General features: G+C 40.6%; 1 long non-coding RNA gene across 4 annotated transcripts; it reads right to left on the reverse strand.

Annotated features, from left to right (window-relative positions):
- Positions 1-5,844: 5,844 nt before the first annotated feature.
- On the reverse strand, positions 5,845-16,040 carry LOC147137918 (uncharacterized). 4 transcript variants are annotated; one of them, XR_015089300.1, is made up of 9 exons: positions 15,895-16,040; positions 14,019-14,165; positions 13,292-13,450; positions 12,980-13,137; positions 12,294-12,439; positions 11,986-12,175; positions 11,773-11,903; positions 11,397-11,585; positions 5,845-11,188 (listed from the first exon to the last, which is right to left on the reverse strand). It is a non-coding gene; the product is annotated as an uncharacterized LOC147137918 (long non-coding RNA). The 4 variants fall into 4 exon arrangements; XR_015089301.1 differs by having other exon boundaries at positions 5,845-7,212; positions 9,792-11,188; positions 11,397-11,903; XR_015089299.1 differs by having other exon boundaries at positions 11,397-11,903.
- Between the last annotated feature and the right edge of the window lie 1,317 nt (positions 16,041-17,357).

Below are 17,357 nucleotides of genomic sequence, written 5' to 3' on the forward strand. Positions count from 1 at the left end.
TGGTGACCCCGACTTGGCGGATTCTTTTATCTGTGTTGCGTGGACTTGGTTGTGTCTTATTAGGTCACTGTGTGCGTGTGGTGTGTCACTAAGTTGGAGTGTTTCTTGCTTCGGGGAATTGTACTTCTTCCGTGCCGTGCCCCATTGTACGCCACCGGCAAGCTCCATCCCTGCTGGGTGTACGTTCTGTTTACAATTTCCTTTTTAATTAATTGATTCTGTTTAAATAAAATGATTGTATATTTATATGAACTGCGCCTCATGCTCTCTCTCTGTAAAACGAACCTGAGTGCCTTACGGGTTCGTTTGACTTTCCTTGGGTGGCGTTGTCGGGTCCATATTTTTGATTACCCCAAAATATTAATAAACTTTACCCATCAAATGGTAAAATTGACAAACATTCCAATCGCCACACCTAGATTACTTTGTAATGCACTATGTCCATGTTTAAAGGAAGGTGCCCTTAATTGCACTTCAAGGTATTTTTCATTATGAAAACAAAACTGCATTTATTTTATAAGAACACTTTTGCTCATTAAATAATTAAAAAAAAACATTCAGCTCAAAATGTCTGGCAGGATACCTTGTAATCATATGCACTAGTGTACCACATATTTTTTAAATGGGAAAAAGCGTTTTATAAAATAAATGAAGACAAAGTTCTATTTATCTTTTTTCTTTTTTTTTTGCTGATCCGAAAAACCACTCGATCTGTGACTAAAAATCCATGACCGATCCGAATCGTGAGTCCATGCAGCTGTGATAGCAACTTCCTATTACAATCTCCTGGTACTCATCTGAGTAACCCGTGAAACAAATTTTGTGCACCCCTTATATAGCCTGGATTTTATTTTTTAAATATTATTGCATTTCTATGGGCGGCATGGTGGTCGACTGGTTAGCACGTCCGCCTCACAGTTCAGAGGTCGTGGGTTTGATCCCGGCTCCGGCCTCCCTGTGTGGAGTTTGCATGTTCTCCCCGTGCCTGCATGGGTTTTCTCTGGGTACTCCGGTTTCCTCCCACAGTCCAAAAACATGCATGGTAAGTTGATTGGACTGTCTAAATTGCCCCTAGGTGTGATTGTGAGTGCGGATGTTTGTCTTTGTGTGCCCTGCGATTGGCTGGCAACCAATTCAGGGTGTCCCCCGCCTACTGCCCGAAGACAGCTGGGATAGGCTCCAGCACGCCCTTGTGAGGATAAGCGGTATAGATAATGGATGGATGGATGCATTTCTCTGGAAGCGTATTGCTGCCACACCAGGAAAAAAACACAAAACTTATCATGTAAAAACTTAAATTATCATGTAGTAACGTGAAAATGATCATGTTCTTTACATGATCATTTTCACGTTACTACATTTTCATGTTTTTTTTTCTGGTGTGGCAGCAATATGCTTCCGTACATTTCAACCTGTTTTTAAAAAAAAAAAAAAAATTATACAGGCTGTCCTCGAATTACGACGTTTCAACTTTACGTCGCCCGTGCCTCCTCCTCCATTTTGTCCCCAGCAACATAGTGACTACGTTTACATGCAGTCAATATTCAGGTTAAAGTCAAAATTCAGATTTCTGAAACATTCTGAATATCCCGTTTACATGATTGAGCGGACAGAGTTGCTCCGGCATTTGAATAACCCACTGTGTATGGCGACACACGGCGTCATGGCTCAAATTTCCCCTTGTTACTTTCAACTGTCAATAAAACACTTGATTTTCATGTCACTCACCACATGGATGAAGCAGCCAGTTTCCTGCTGACTCCAAAAATTGGCTTTTGTGGTGCGTCTCTGAGCTTGTTTACCTCTGCTTATGTATTTGCGATGGGTTTCGCGCCCAACAATGCACTTCCGCATACAAGCATTTTCTGTACTAAGACCAGCATCCTTAAGGTTGAGCATGAGCAGAGTGTCTCGATTGTGCCTGCGTGCCGGCAGTAATCTTTGCCTTTTTCGCCCTCCTCTCGTCCTTCTCCAGCCACTTCTCAGCAGTAATGACAAGTAGAGCATCCTATGCCTTTTATTTTAATGTATTCTAAAGTATTTTGACATAAATTTCGACTTTAACGGTGAAATCCAACATATGCGGAAATGTGTGTTACATCGCCAGTGTATGAACGGAACTCGTTCGTAAAATGAGGACTTCATGTATATAATTTTCTATTATAAAGCAACAAGATGCTTTGTGTCAAGCCTTAAGAACAGTGGCAATCTTGATTGCTTGAAAAGGACTTAGTAAGGGTAACACAAATTCATTTTCTTTTCTCGACATATATGCAGCCAACAATGCTTGTACTTGGCATGATAAATATTGTTCATGTAATAATATTCTCAGGAGTGGCCGCAGTGTTGGAGGTGGAGACGTGACGATGAGTACATGCCCTGAGCTGGACTGTCTGACTCGGGGGACTCTGTTAATGAGGACACCGAGATGCCACCACCGGAACAGAGCAGTGAGAAAAGTCTAATCACAACATAGAAATGAAAGTACTTGACAAAATCGTGAGTACTAAGTTGCACAGATGCATAACACATCATTATTATTTGGATCACATTTATTATGCATCATTGGATGCTATGAATAGGCAATAAGAAAAATTGTGAAATTGTATATATTAACATCAGTTTCATTGTATCCTTTGATGTTGTGAGTCATTTTGCTCCCCTCTTATTTTGAAATAGTTACAGTTCTTTTTCCTGTGCTAGACTTTGTCTTTATTTTTGTTTTCAGGGCTAGGCTGCTCAGGTGTGCTAAGCATCTCACAGCTGTTCCCAATCACTCATCACATCCAGTATTTAGGTTGCAGTCAGATTTACACTCCTTGCAAGAACATCTTGCCACTTCCCGAGAACACATTGTTTTCACCTTCTGGCACGACTATCTCAAGTTGTTTCCTCGTTCCGAGTTTTTGATATTTTCCTCAGTTGTGCTTTGATATTACTTTAAGTGTGCACCAGTGATTTTCTGTTAACAACTGTGTTTTTGAGAGTGCGTTCATGGGTTTCCCCAGCGCTTTATTTTTGGACTCATTTCTTCTTTGTTCTTTTATAGCAGTTGCCACACCCGGTCCTCAGTTTGTTTGATACTTTATTTCTTTGTTTAATAAATTTAATTTGTTATCTTTATATCTGTCTGCTTTTGGGTCCTAACACCATCAGACTCCCGCATCACATTTGTAATCAATCAGTGGAAATGTTTTCCTTATTTCTGACACCATACAAGAAGAATTGTTTTACTGTGTATATATGTACAGGGGAGCAAAAGTAGGTGTACAGTAGAATCACACCTGTGAAAGTAGTGACATGATGATAAATGTCTTTTTTTCTGTGTTGCAATTTCATCGGCCCACGGGTGGGTTTTTAGCATTCGGCCCGGGGGTCATTCGCTATATATAGAACAACTTCAAAGCATTTCCGGGTATCAGAGCTGGGCAGTCCGTCCCTGGGCCGGGCCGGAGGGTCCGACCGGTCCGGATGTCCATTTTGGGGGCGGAGGGTCGGGTGTGACAAATTTAAAAAAAAGGCTGGACTAAGCATGGCCGGAAGTGGATTTTAGTCCGGCCCACTAATCGGCCCTCATGCGTGTGACGTGCTTGCGAGGCGGCCAAAAATCATCTCAGCCTACTTGGTGAAAGGCTTCTTTTTAGGCTTCTTTCTACTCCCGCGTCTGCGCGAGCAACAACTGCTGTTATAGGGATTGTGGTATTGCCCCCCCGCCCCCTCTTGTAATGGTATGCCCCAGTTGCAGGTGGGAGGCGCGGGTTACGTGATGTGACAATGAGGAAAAACAAACACGCTTGAGCGCACGTTGCTGTCTCACGTTGCGATGACATACAGTTTCCCACACGGAGATGGATGCACCACGCAGCTCGTTGCCGCTGCTGCAAAGTAAACATTACTAAACAAGCTACTCACCCACGTTCCCCTTAGCCGCCACCTTCAAGATCGTTTTCGCAATAAAATTAAATGCATCGTCTAGTCATCCCTTTATGGTTGTAGCAGGCACGATATGCATTGTTGTCACTGTCTTTTTGAAGCGATGCCCTCCGACTTGTTTCAAAACAATTTATGTCCACGAGTATATTCAGACGCACTTTTTCAGGCGTTCACTACTTCCGAAAATATGCCATAGCAAACCTGCAGTGCATCGTGGTTTTCTGGAATGCTTTTATTTTGAAGGCCGGGAAGGAGGGGAAGTGTGCAAAATAAATAAGTAACTTGACTACGACTTCTGCGACTTCTTCTACGACTCTTCTCTATAATTATACAATACGACAAATTCAACCCCGGGGCTCGCAATACAAGGAAGCATGCAGTTGGGTAAATACTACTGGCACATTTGAAGCGTTTCCACAGCGGGTTCGAATAGTAAATTAGCCAGCTAATGATCCTTAAAAAGCCTCTGCTGTTAGTGTCCCTCCCGCAGCGACGTCAATCATGGATGCTTTTTTTTTTTTTGGGTGGGGGGCGGAATGGGGCGGGGGCAGACAATGTTTATGGCCGAAGGGTCGCGGCCGAAAGGGTACCCAAGTCAAGGGTGGAGGGTCCCGGCCGGACCGGCATAAAATGGTCAAGTGCCCAGCTCTGCCGGGTATGTTGTATATGGTTAGAAAGCGGAGTTTCCGGAGATTCGAATGATGCCAAACTTTATAAGATTCAATCATATCTGCAGGCTCGGCGAGCATTTAAGTCAAACAATCGCAAACACCCAAAAATACGGAACTCGCCATTTCAGCCTCAAGTCCAAATCATTGTCATAATCCATCAAAAGTGATCCAATTACGTCCAGTAAAAGTTAAGGGTCCAGTAAAAGTATTCCAGTAAAATAGTTAGTCCACACCAAGCCTAACATAAATAAAGCCACGTTATTAGCTGCTGCAACCATTACATATTTCCATCAGATACGCATATTGTCCATCGTAGGTCGAGTCCGCGTGATCAGACTAACTCATGGAAGGTATCAAAATGTAGGTCTGATTCCTTGTGTTTGATTGACATCTCACTTGATCCAATAAACTGTTTCCTGTGTCACGAGTTCAACAAAAGCCACACTATGCTAATGCTGACAATATTGCTGTCTTGGTAAAGTTCAACGACTGTGTAAAAAAAAAAAAAAAAAAGGCCGCTGTGTGTGATGTAGTATGCCCGATGCTGATTGGCTGCCGTGCGGCGAAATGCGCAGAAAGTTCATTTGTTTTATAAGCGCCGAATGGGGCAAATGGATTTTCGGTGCTTCCTTCCATGTCCCACCGCTCCAAACGCATCATTCGCGCCGCCCCGCACGAACTACATTGACTCCAATTGAAACGCGCCACCAGAAACGCTCTCAACACAGTTGGTGTGAATGCTGCATAACACATAATTTCAAAGCCCCCGTCATAGTGTCACCTTCTTTGATTTTTTTTTTTTTTTGGCGTTTTTTTTTTTTTTTTTTTTTTTATCTGGATGTAGGATAAGATAGCCCCAAGTCTTACTTTTCATTAGAACTGCTGCATTCCAGAATAGCAGCCTTTTCCCCTACGTATGTGACAATGGTTGCAATTGGGTCACCCAAATGGCACACTTTTGGTTCGCCTGGACCTCTCCTTAGTAAAACTTGTGTAAAATGCTCATTTTCTGTCGTATTATCAAATTTGAAATGGAATTGGGGAGCCTTTGAGCTGTAATCCTGTTTTGTTATTCAGTCCACCCACCTGCATAATTTTCCAGCCAGACAGAAAAAAATAAGAAATAAAATAGGCGGACATAAATGCTGAATGCTTCTTTTATGTATTCAAATTCCATTATGCAGTGCCAGCACTTAAAATGATTCTGACAGTTGAGGAAAAAAATTCAAGTGTTCAAAAATCTTCAAAAAGAGACCAAAACTACGCTGATACTCCAAATGGTTCAAGTACAGCTTCAAATTTACTTTGGATGCACCTTTTTAGGCGTTCAGGTAAAAATGCCAGGTGAAATTGCAAAGGGTTTTAATAAACACGGATTTTGTAATAAACACGGTATTGTACACGTTTTCTTTTTATTCTATTACTATTATTTCAAGAGGGAAAAAACAATCATGGGGTATGCTGATTATATTGCTTGAGCTAGGCTAATTTGAAGCTTTAGAGTTTTAGAAGCTACAAAAGAAAATGAAAATAGATGGTTTTAGATAAGTGTTATATGATCAGTATTCATTGGAATGGCTCACTGAATAAAACTACTTAATTGGGACAGACTCTGTTCCAGAATGAAATATTGACAAACATATAAAACACACAGTGACATTTCATACCATTTCTAGATTTGTATTATCATTTCTGCATACAACCAACTAATATACATGTATATAAAACACAATACTTAATAATATTTTTTATAAAGTACTCCTGAGGACAATGACACTCTCAATCAATAAAATCTTAAAAGACGGTAAACCTCACTATCTTTCAATATAAGATAGCTGGCTAATTGGACCGTGATAATCATGTATACAAGATCGATCAAATTACGAGGCACGTTTTGCGTGAGTTTTCTGCATTAATCACCAGAGATGGTGGACTCGAGTCATATGATTTGACAGACTCGAGTTGCTAGATTTAGGACTTGAGACATGGAAATGACTTGTTTTGACTTAGGACTTGCTATCTAAGTGACTCGACTTGACTTGTACTTGAATCACATGACTTGACAAGTCATCCTGTTTATAGTTTTAAATTTGCATTTGAACACAGTTTGCCTTTTTAAGAAGGAAGGCAAGAAAGAAAAAAGATGGTTATTGTTCATTCACGCCAACCTGGGAACCAGGGTGGCAACGTAAACACCAACAGTGTCGGAGCAACTCTGAGGATCACTAGGATGGAAAAATGGTTTGCCCCTTGCGGAATTAAGACACAACAACGACGTTTAACTTCATGCATCATTACAAAACCCATATAGAGGTAAGACAGCCTTACAGTTTAGCTAGCAATACAAACACTGGTTTGGGACCAGTAAAAAAAAAAAAATTGTAACCTTTAAGTTCAATGAACCTTTAAGTATAGCTAACGTAACTAGGTGGGATGGTTCGTGAGAACTGTCCGAACCGTTCATTTTGACTGTGGTGTTTCTGTTCGTATATGCAAACGTTCCCCCGCCCTCTATTTAATAACGAGGTGAAGGGCTGTGCACTTCGAAAGTATCTTCTATTCATCAAAACATAGACACCGGTGCCACCGCCATGTTGCCAGCAGTCAACTGTGGAGAGAAAAAAAAAGTTGAGAAACCTCTTAGGATTCAAGGATGATCGTTTTGATGAAACCGGGAAAAAGACAATAAGCAACATGCAAGACAATAAGCAACATGCAAGGTTTGAAACTTGAAGATGAGAGAGACAACTGTTTTTTTTCCCCATCTGCCTGATGCATATAAGATAGCTCTGTGATCCTAAGCTAGCTAGGTTAGCTCGACAGTTAGCTCACCACTCACTGGTCAAATTCATCATGTCGGTTCTGCATTTCATGGAGAAGCCATTAAAGCCATAGATAAGACACCGCGGACGCTGTAATTTTCAAACCATACCGTTTAAAACTGATCGTTATTCAAGCATAGACATCAATACAAAGTCTAACAGAGCACTATAAAGTCTCTGCAGAGTTATTCTCTGGTTGTGTATTCGCCATATTTGATGGGGCAGCGCCCCTCTAAACTAATGCACGTCAACTTCACTCAACTTTAAACGCGACAACCTACAAAGTTAATGCCTTTCACTCACCCATTAACACACACTCATTAGAATTGGGTAACAAATTGGCACCTGCAACAAAGTGTGTAGTTTTTAAAAGCTGATGATTGTACACGTTTACACCCTCATTCAGCATATTTCAGTATTTATCACCAGAGCTGGGCAATCCGTCCTGGGGGTGGAACCGTCCATCCCCCCGTACCGGACGGACGCCCATTTTTGGGGCGAAGACACGTTTGAAAAAAAGTGGCGGCCTAAGCAAGGGAGGAGGTGCATTTTAGTCCAGCCCACTAATCGGCCCTCATGCGTGTGACATGTTGCTGCTGCGTAGCAAACTAGTTTGGCAGCGGCGTGTGTGTTATATCACATATATATGTGTAAAGAAGCTACACACACACGTACCACCTTCGTCGCCACCTTCCAGATCGTTTTCCCAATATAATTGAATGCATCGTCTAGTCATTTAGGTCCCTTTGTTGTCGCAGGCACAAGATCCATTGTTGTCACTGTCTTTTTGATCGTTGCTCTACAGTAAAAACGCCGACCAGAATTGGCCATAAAGGCTGAGGAAATTCCGCCCTGTGGTGTCCTTGTCAGTAGCCGTAGTGACGCCCCCCAACTTGGAATAAAACTGTAACACATTTTCAAAACAATGCGTGTGGCTTGTGTGCAAGTAGAAAGACAAACTGTGTGCAGCACTGCTGCAGTGATGTGCTCGTGGATGTTGCCCGCGGGAGTATAAAGAAGCCTGAAATAGGCAAACGATAAAAATTGCCTTCAAACGCGCCACTATTTACCCAACTGCGCGTACTTACTTGTTTGTAACCCTCAAAAGTAGTTCTACCTTTTCGTGAGGCCGTGGTATAGCGGGTTATAATTCAAAGTCGAGTTCATGCACTTCTTCTGGCATCTTCCCTACTAAAACAACTGACATGGCAGGACATGAACAGATGCTTAAGCAGGATAAAAATAAATATATAGGCCTACTCACAACACAATATTGCAGCATGTTAGAAAAATAATAAATACAAAATATATGCAATCCTAAAATAAAAAAAATAAAAAAATGGAAATATCAATTGGCAACTAAATCATGTTACACTTGTATTGGGAGCCCCGGCGAGAACACTGTGCACTGCGCACGTTTGGTCTGCACCTAGCGGAGAAGAAGAATGAGGCGAAAAAGAAGGAGCACTGGCGTTTGATTGCCGGAAATTTGAAACCTGAATGCCGCAGCCGCTTCAGTCGCGCACGTCGGAGAGGAAGAGCTTTTGCTTGGTAGAAGACGACGACTGGCAAAACACAAAAAAGTTTCGACATCGCAATCAAGTGGCCTACTCCCCTCCGTGCAGACCAAACGTGTGCAGTGCACAGCGTTCGTTCCCGCCGGAAGTAAGTACGCGCAGTTGGGTAACTACTAGTGGGGTGTTTGAAGTTGTCCACAGTGGGTTTGAATAGTAAATTAGCCAGCTAATGAGCTTTAAATAAACCTCTGTCGTTAGCCTCCCTCCCGCAGTGTGTCATGCACGGACGCTTTTTTTTTTTTTTTTTTGGTGGTTGTGGGCGGACATAAGGACGGGACCGCTTTAAAAGGACGGGGTCAAGGGGCGATAATTTTTATGAATAAGGAAGGAGGGACGAGGCAGGAAGGGTACCCAGGTTGCGGACGGAGGACGGACCGGCAAAAAAGGGTCAAGTGCCCAGCTTTGTAAAACAGGTTACCAAGACGCACTAGCCTACTCTGTTGCCTGTAAGCACGCACTAGTTTGCTTCGTTAATTATACACTTTGTCTAACACCAACTTTCGTACAATTTCATATATATTAACTCCTCTATGGATGTCAATATTATGTCCCAAAAGGTTTGCCACTTCATTCATCATCATTCAATTCATTCCTGTGGTTTGTAATGTTTTGTAATTTTGTAGATGTAGTATTTTCCTGCTGTTTTGCTCCATAAGCTTCTGCAAATTTCTTTAAGCAGCCACATCCACTAATGTCCTCTAGAGAACCATGATACGGAGGAGCAAAAGTGTAAGGATGGCTTGGAGGAATCCCAACATTGTCTCATTTTAATTAAAAGTTTGACCTACTCCTTTACATTGGTTGGAAATCGCACTGGCACTTTGCACCCTCTTTTCCCTCAGATCTCAACCATGGTGAGTTTCTCGCCAAATTTGTTATCAAAAGGTGAAAGGCTCTCCAAAATTTCATCACGGAATCTGTGTTGTTTTTTTCCCAGGTATGTTGTAACTTGCATCCTGGAGACTTCTCCTTCACGATGACGATTGAATAAAATCAGCTGTGTCAGTGCAATTTGAGAGAGCTCACTCCAAGACCTTTGTGATGGGCTCTTCGATGAGAGCTTTTTTGTTGACCTTCAAATTACATGAAGTTTCCTAATAGCTTCGGACAGAGGCAGCATTTGGGGCAATTCCATTTCTTTTGATCCAGCGTTTTTAGTGCATTGGAAGATGCAAGGTCCATTCCAGTTGTATTGATTTGACAAATTGCTCAACTTTTTTCTTTAAGTCCTTGTTGTCTTGACGCAGAATCTGTCGTTGCAAAATGTAAGACACATTCACAAGCAAGTGGTGCAGTTTCAGTGCAGTTGAAAGAACAGAGAATCTGTTTGTGGCATGATCAAATCCAGTCATCTTTTTTACAGCCTTAAGAATTGTGTTGCACTTTCCTGGGCTGATCAAGTCCTTCAGATATAAAATGTCTGTCATTTGTTTGTTCCTCAAGGAGAAGTCTGGCAAGTTCTCTCATCTTGTTCTTCATGTCTGCCCTATATCTTCAGTTTCTCAATTTTTCAGAAACATCCTACCTCTCCCAAGCAAATAATGAGCATGTCAGCACCACCTGAGTCTCAGCATCTGTCATCCATTCAATGATGTTTTTGAGTCTGGAGATTTTAGAGGACATGGGCAATGGCAAGGAACAACTTGCCTGAATTTTCCTTTTCAGTGGCCCAGCCTCTTTTACCTACAGTTTGCATGTCTCCATCGGTCAGTTTTAAATCACATATAGCGAAGCAAAACCTGCAAGGCAGATAGTCCGCTGCTGTTGAGGGGTGGGTTGCTTGCCTTTTGGGGATGATTTGTCCTTTCCCAAAGGACAGTACTGAATGATTATGATAATTTCCCATGTTGAGGAGATTGTGCATGGCAGAACCTTGTTTGTGTGCAAGTGCCCGAGCCACTTCAGCTTTGCTAGAATGCTTTTGCTTCAGGTGTCTTGTAATTTTCACAAAATAGTTCTCGCATTAGAGGCAGTAATTCTTCTTCTCATACACTCGCTGGTGTGCAGTGTTTGAGGACATTTTCTCTTTGATTGTATCTATTTGTTGAGGGATACCACTTTGGGCAATTTGACCCATTGCCTGCTGGGTTTTTGGAAGTTCCTCTTCCTGGATTGATTGCTTTTTCACTTCCTCTTCTTTTTCTACTTGGTGTTGATCTTCGGTTGAGATTTCCAGAGCATTGGTCTGAAATAAAAAGTCACTTATTGGTGTTATGTTCCATGAGGCAAACAAAAAGGCCACGTCCCAGGAAGCAGAGCTCAAGAGCCACCACAAATAAAAAAATATATTTTGTCAGACATCCAAGTATGTGGGAATATCATATACACAAGAAAATAAATTAGCAAATGAAAATCACCTTATTCAGGGGAATACTCGTGAATAAAAGACTTACTTGATCACAAGGCGATTCTTGAGGCCGGACCACGTGGCTGGAGGAAAAGGCAGCAATGTTGTGAGACACAGCGAGGTCACAGAATCTTCCGGCACAGAATAAGGGGAGAAGCTGGCTATAGTCTGCCATCTAATCAAGCTGATGTGGCTCAGGTGAGTGAGTCTCCGCCTCTGAGTTCAGCCCCGCCTCCTGCCATGCTCGAGCACCGCAGAGAGGGAGAGGAGAGCAGAGAAGGGGAGAAGCAGGAGTAGGCAGAGCATTATGGAAAGGGTAAAACCGAACCATGACATTGGAAAAATAATAGAATTTGTGTCTGGGATAACTTCATGCTTTCATTTTCACCACCTTTTGGTTAAGTCATTAGATCCTCAATTACCATTTCACACTCCAAAAATTCATTTTCTATGGAAAAAGATAAATCCACGCTCTCTGGCTGATCACTCGCAGTACTCTCTGAGATGTGTCATCCAGTGTTTCTGGACAACAATTAAGCATTTGGGCTTTGTGCTGTAACAGAAGAGCAAAAAAAATAGGGATGGAGTCTTTGAGAACAATTTCACGTGGATATTATTTTGTTGCTGTTACCAACATGTTCGTTCCTCAAGCAGAAGTCTGGCAAGTTCTCTCATCTTGTTCTTCATGTCTGCTTTATTAAAGCACTCTGATTCATCTTTTGGGGGATTCGTAGGTGAGTTTTTGCAGATTACTACCTTTTGTGCGAAATCTTCTGCTTTTTCATCTGATATTTTCATGAAAAGGGAATCCTTATCCACTGTTAGCTGACGTAAACACCAGTTATTTATTAACTAGCAAACAATACAATAAAATCATGATTCATATAAAGTTATTACATAAATGTTCATCCTATTTTTGTTATGCAATTAAACCCGTAATTACCAATTCACACTAAAAGAAGTCCTCTTCAGTGAATGGAGAGGAATCCATTAAGTCATTGCCAGTTTTCTCTGACTGATCACTTGCAACAGTCCCTGAGATTTCTGTGTCGTTTGTGGTTCCAGTGGTATCCGACAGTCGTGTGAAACCTATCAAAACATTAACAATCTGTTTATAATTTCAGGTGAAGTAAATTTACAGTTATCCAACCATCAAAATGTTATACCAATAAAGAAAACTATTCAGTATACTTTTTTTTTTATCTCTGAGGTGAAGAAAGTGTTAGTCCTGGCACTTACATTTAACAGCCTGAATGCATTCTAAAATGGTGCGGCGATCTCTGCATGATTTACTCAGCATTCGAGTGCTGTAATGACTAATGGTGTCTGTTTGACTCATCCATTTTTTTTCACATTGAAGAGTGAAGTTGCCTTTTCTTACATTTTGTGATAGCCCAACTGCATCACTGGAGTAGGGTATCATGGTTTGATAAGGATGTTGCCCATCAGTCAGAACGTAATGCACCCTGATACCGAGCATGTAATGGATTAATTTGAAATCATGTAAACATATTCACCAAGGCAGCTCTATACAGTACAGTTTATTTTCAAGGAATGCACATGTAGTATTCATGAACCACAATACCACTACCATGTAAATTTGAATTAACATTTTCAAGCACAACTTACTTGGATGTCTGATTCTTTCTTATATGTGCATTGTACACCTATGACATCCTCATAAACTGGACCAAGAAAAGGATCCAGACATTTGGGAAAACATTGTAATTTGTGCAAAATCAAGTTTCCTGCTTGCTCCTCTGCGTTGTACAGTTTGTTGTTGATATCTGCAAATATCCACATATACACGTACACATATATGTTATACAAAAATCTGACTTAATGGTCAATTGATACCCCATACACACAATCATACAAAAGATATCATTGTTTGAATTTCTGAAATTTTTCAGTAGGGTTGATTGGCAACGGTTATTTTACCAAAAAAGGATGTTTTCAGGCTTCAGGTCTCTATGCAAAATTCCATGTGAATGGAGTTCCTGAAGTCCCAGAAGTAGGTCCTGGCAAATCTCCAGTCTTCGATGCTAAGGCGGGCTTTGTCTTCCAGGAAAACTTTTGTTTTCAATCAGCTCAATCAGGCTATATTCACAGAGAGAGAAGAAGTGTCTTCAAACACAGCAATGGGTTTTAGAAGATGTTCTGCCTGTAAATTTCCTGAACACAAGAAATAAGTCATTTCCAGCTCTCTTTTGCAAATGTGTCTGGCAACTCGTTTTACTGCCACGGGGCTGTTGCGGAAGAGTCCTGCAAAAATCTCAGAGCAGCATTGCATCCATTTGCAATCTTTTTGTTTGTGTTAAAAACAAGGTAAACAGTTTCCATCGCGCTTGAATTAAGGTTTTCAAATAAATTCTAAACAATGAAAAAAACAACTAAAGATTAGCATGAGATTATGCAAATGCCAAATGAAACAGAAAACTAAATGCAGAGTATATAGACTTTCAGATAATACAGCTAAAGAAACATCCATATTTACCATCCATTTCTTTTCCGGGTGCTCATCATTGGATGAAGTAACGGTTTCCTATTATTGCTATTTGGATGGATGTAATCATCATTGATATATCTTGCTGTCATTGACACCGCATGATAATACAAACAAACACTATGGTCCCACACATATACATAATTCATACATCATACATACCAGAAGGTCTGTCTGTAGAAAAATGCTGCCTCTCCAGCTGAGTACTTTTTGAACAAGGCCTCTCCTTCCAAGCCAGTAATGTGTCTTCAAACATTCCAAGCAAGAATTCACCTGGCTCAATGTTTTTGGTGGCAAAAACACCACAACCTGATAAATACAAACAACAAAGCAGACATGACATAAATGGTAGCATTAATATTGAAATTAAACCCCTTAAGAGAAGGCAAGTAAGTAGGCCTATATAGAAAAACAAACTAAAATAAGAATGTCATTTTAAATTAAAATCACTTGTATCCTGTTGATGAATGCTTTCTTAAGACTGTCTTTGTCTCTTCCAGAAGCAATTTATTGCAAGGCCTCTTTTTCAGGATTAACCATTCTAGGTCACATTTTTCTGGAAAATATTTCAGAACATGTTATACACGATATCCTTTTTGATACACTGTTTTGATCCATAACAAACACATTGATGGTTTTTGAATTATTAAAAGCATGATAACTTGAGGACTTTATGAAGGAAAAAAACCCCACACAACGCTATCTTGTATTTACTGCATAGTTAATAAAAATGGTTATATGCTGTATATATATTAAGGTGTAAGGTGGCCAAGTCTAGTTCTCTGCCAAGGCCTTGGTCAAGGTAGTGGCTTGCACAGCATTTGGAACCTAGAGCAGGGGTCGGCAACCCGCAGATCCGGAGCCGCATGCGGCTCTTTCATCCGCATGTTGTGGCTCTGCGTGGCTTGGGAAAATAAATGATAAGTGTCCGATTGAAGTGTATTGTAACGTCTTTCAAAGACAAAACGTCAGACGTATCTAAGTTATCTTTCTTTTTATTATTCCAACAACGCTGCCTTTTTATTATTCCAAATACGGTGCAACAACAGTTCCGTCGTAAGCACACACAGATCTCGTCATGTTTCTCACCGTCCACTCATTCCTCTCTCACTCGCACATCCCTCCCATACTGCGGGTCACGTGATGCTTTCAGGAACCTCGGAAACAACACAACTTAGCGAGACAAAAACGTCACCACAATACAGATAACCCAATTCGTTACAGTATGTTATTCGTCTCAAAAACTGCATCGTGTGTTCTCAGTAAATCAAAGTTTTTAACTTCTTTCTTTAGACCTTGTGCAATTTTGGTGATCAGCATTCGCCTTCTTCAGAGATGTTTGACAGCCCTTGACGACGTGGCAGCAGGCATCCGGTGTGCTCGGAAAGCCCAGCAACACAAAAACTGCACAATATCCTAACAAAGTATTTTATTTGTGTTTTTTTGTTTAATTGTAGTTGTAAATTGTCACATTATTGGCACCCCAAAATATTAAAATAAAATTATGTAGTCAATGGCGGCCGAAAATCTCGGCAGTCCAACTATGGTCAAAATCATTTTTATCATAAATCGATTTTAATGGTCCGTCCTTACTTCTTCTGTAATATTTATGCAATTCTAGCCAATTTCAAATGGTGAAAATAGCAAATGCTCAAAGCGTGATTTCACGGCCGGAGGTGTGTACAACACAATGACGTGTTCTCAGTCTGCTGAATCCAACCTTTTTTTTAAAGACAATAATGAGAAAAATACAAATAAAAATATTCCTGACTACAAGTAGCACCAGCCATACATACATAGTGCAGAAGAAAAAAAAACAGTCGCACTATTATATAATTTGCACCCCCCCCCTCCACTCACTCTCAGAATCCAAGTTATCTCTGTCGTGTAACGCAAACAAATGTGTCCATATAAATCAAATTAATGAAATTATGCGCTTAGTACACATCATTTCCACCGAGCTACGATGGTAACATTTAGCTAACATCCACACATGTAGCATTACAAGAAAGTTACGGTAAGATAACTTTAAACTCACCAAAAAGTTCGTAGATCGATTCAATAAATCTTTTATTTATCGGCGACCATGTAGAATGTTTCCAAGTCTCCAAAAGTATTTTTGTATTCGGTCGTAATTATCTCCGCTCTCCGCTCCGTGTGTGTGTGTTTGTGTGTGTGTGGCTGTCTGATGATGCAATACCACAGCCAAGCATGGCACCTTTTAAAGGAACAGTACACTATTTTGTATAGATGGATTGATAGACAGTCACATTGTCTTACCATACTATCTTAATTACTTATTCAACACAATATTATTCATGTATTTTAATAGCTTTTAGTATTTCTTTTTATGTTTCTTTATGTGGTTTGCAATAACATGTGAAATGATATACACTACAGGTTATTCTGCCCGTTTTAAAGTCAATATGTAATGCAGGTTTATATGCAGCCTTAGAACGCCCTCCCCTCCTGTGGTTGTTTGGTGTATAGTTTGCTGACCTTGAAAAGGAAATGGATACGATATAATGTGTTAATAATTTCAAACATAAGTCGCTCCAGAGTATAAATCGACCCCCGGCCAAACTATGAAAAAAAACCCACGATTTATAGTCCGGAAAATACGGTAGTACGTTTCGCTGGATTACGTCGGCTTGTTTAAAATGGATCGATGAGATGCTTTGTTGCAAAAAGACCCCTCATGTGTGTCGTGAGGTAACTCTCTGTTTCATTTGCATATCCACCTTAGACGCGGTTAGTTGGATCATTGTTTTATTTGCGGAGTGGCTTTAAACCTGAAAGAAGGCGTTTTGTTGAGCGCGGACTTTGAAGTACTTGGATGTCGCCGGCTTGGGTTTTATACTCTTTTAATTAATTCAAGAGTCAAATTACCGATTGATGTATTTTGTAGATAGTAATATGTGGACGTGAGTGTGAAATAAGGTATTATACAACTTGAATGAAGCGGTGCCTGGGAACTTAAACAAGCTTATGTTTTTTGGAGGTTAATGTCAAAAAGTGTTTCCGGCTCCCTGTGCTTTCTTTTCCGTGGAAACCGGGTCGAAATGGCTCTTTGAGTGTGAAAGGTTGTTGACCCCTGAACTAGGCTGATACTTGGTTTTAATCATTTTAATCTAATTATTTTGGAGGATTTTATTGGGATTTTTGTAATGTTTCTTTTTGTAATGTGTTTAATGTTTTATGAATTGTCCCGTACATTAAATTGTTATACAAATAAACTTGCATTGCCTTGCCTAAACCCTCAACTGCTTCCTCTTCTTCCCTACCACCCAACACTCTCTTTCTTCTGCGCGACACAGCGAACCCCAAAAAACATGCGCAAACACACACACACACAAACACACACACACACACACACCGTTTCTAGGTGTTTTTCTGTTCCTTTCGGTTGCTAAGCATGGCTGTTTGGTCGACAGTTTTTGTTTTCTTTTCTTGCTGCCCACTTTTGGTATATTATTAAGTAGATTTTCTATGTTTTGTTGC

Source organism: Filicampus tigris, chromosome 13, assembly GCF_054856515.1.
Source record: "Filicampus tigris isolate MCC_2025a chromosome 13, RoL_Ftig_1.0, whole genome shotgun sequence".
NCBI classification, from domain to species: Eukaryota; Metazoa; Chordata; class Actinopteri; order Syngnathiformes; family Syngnathidae; genus Filicampus; species Filicampus tigris.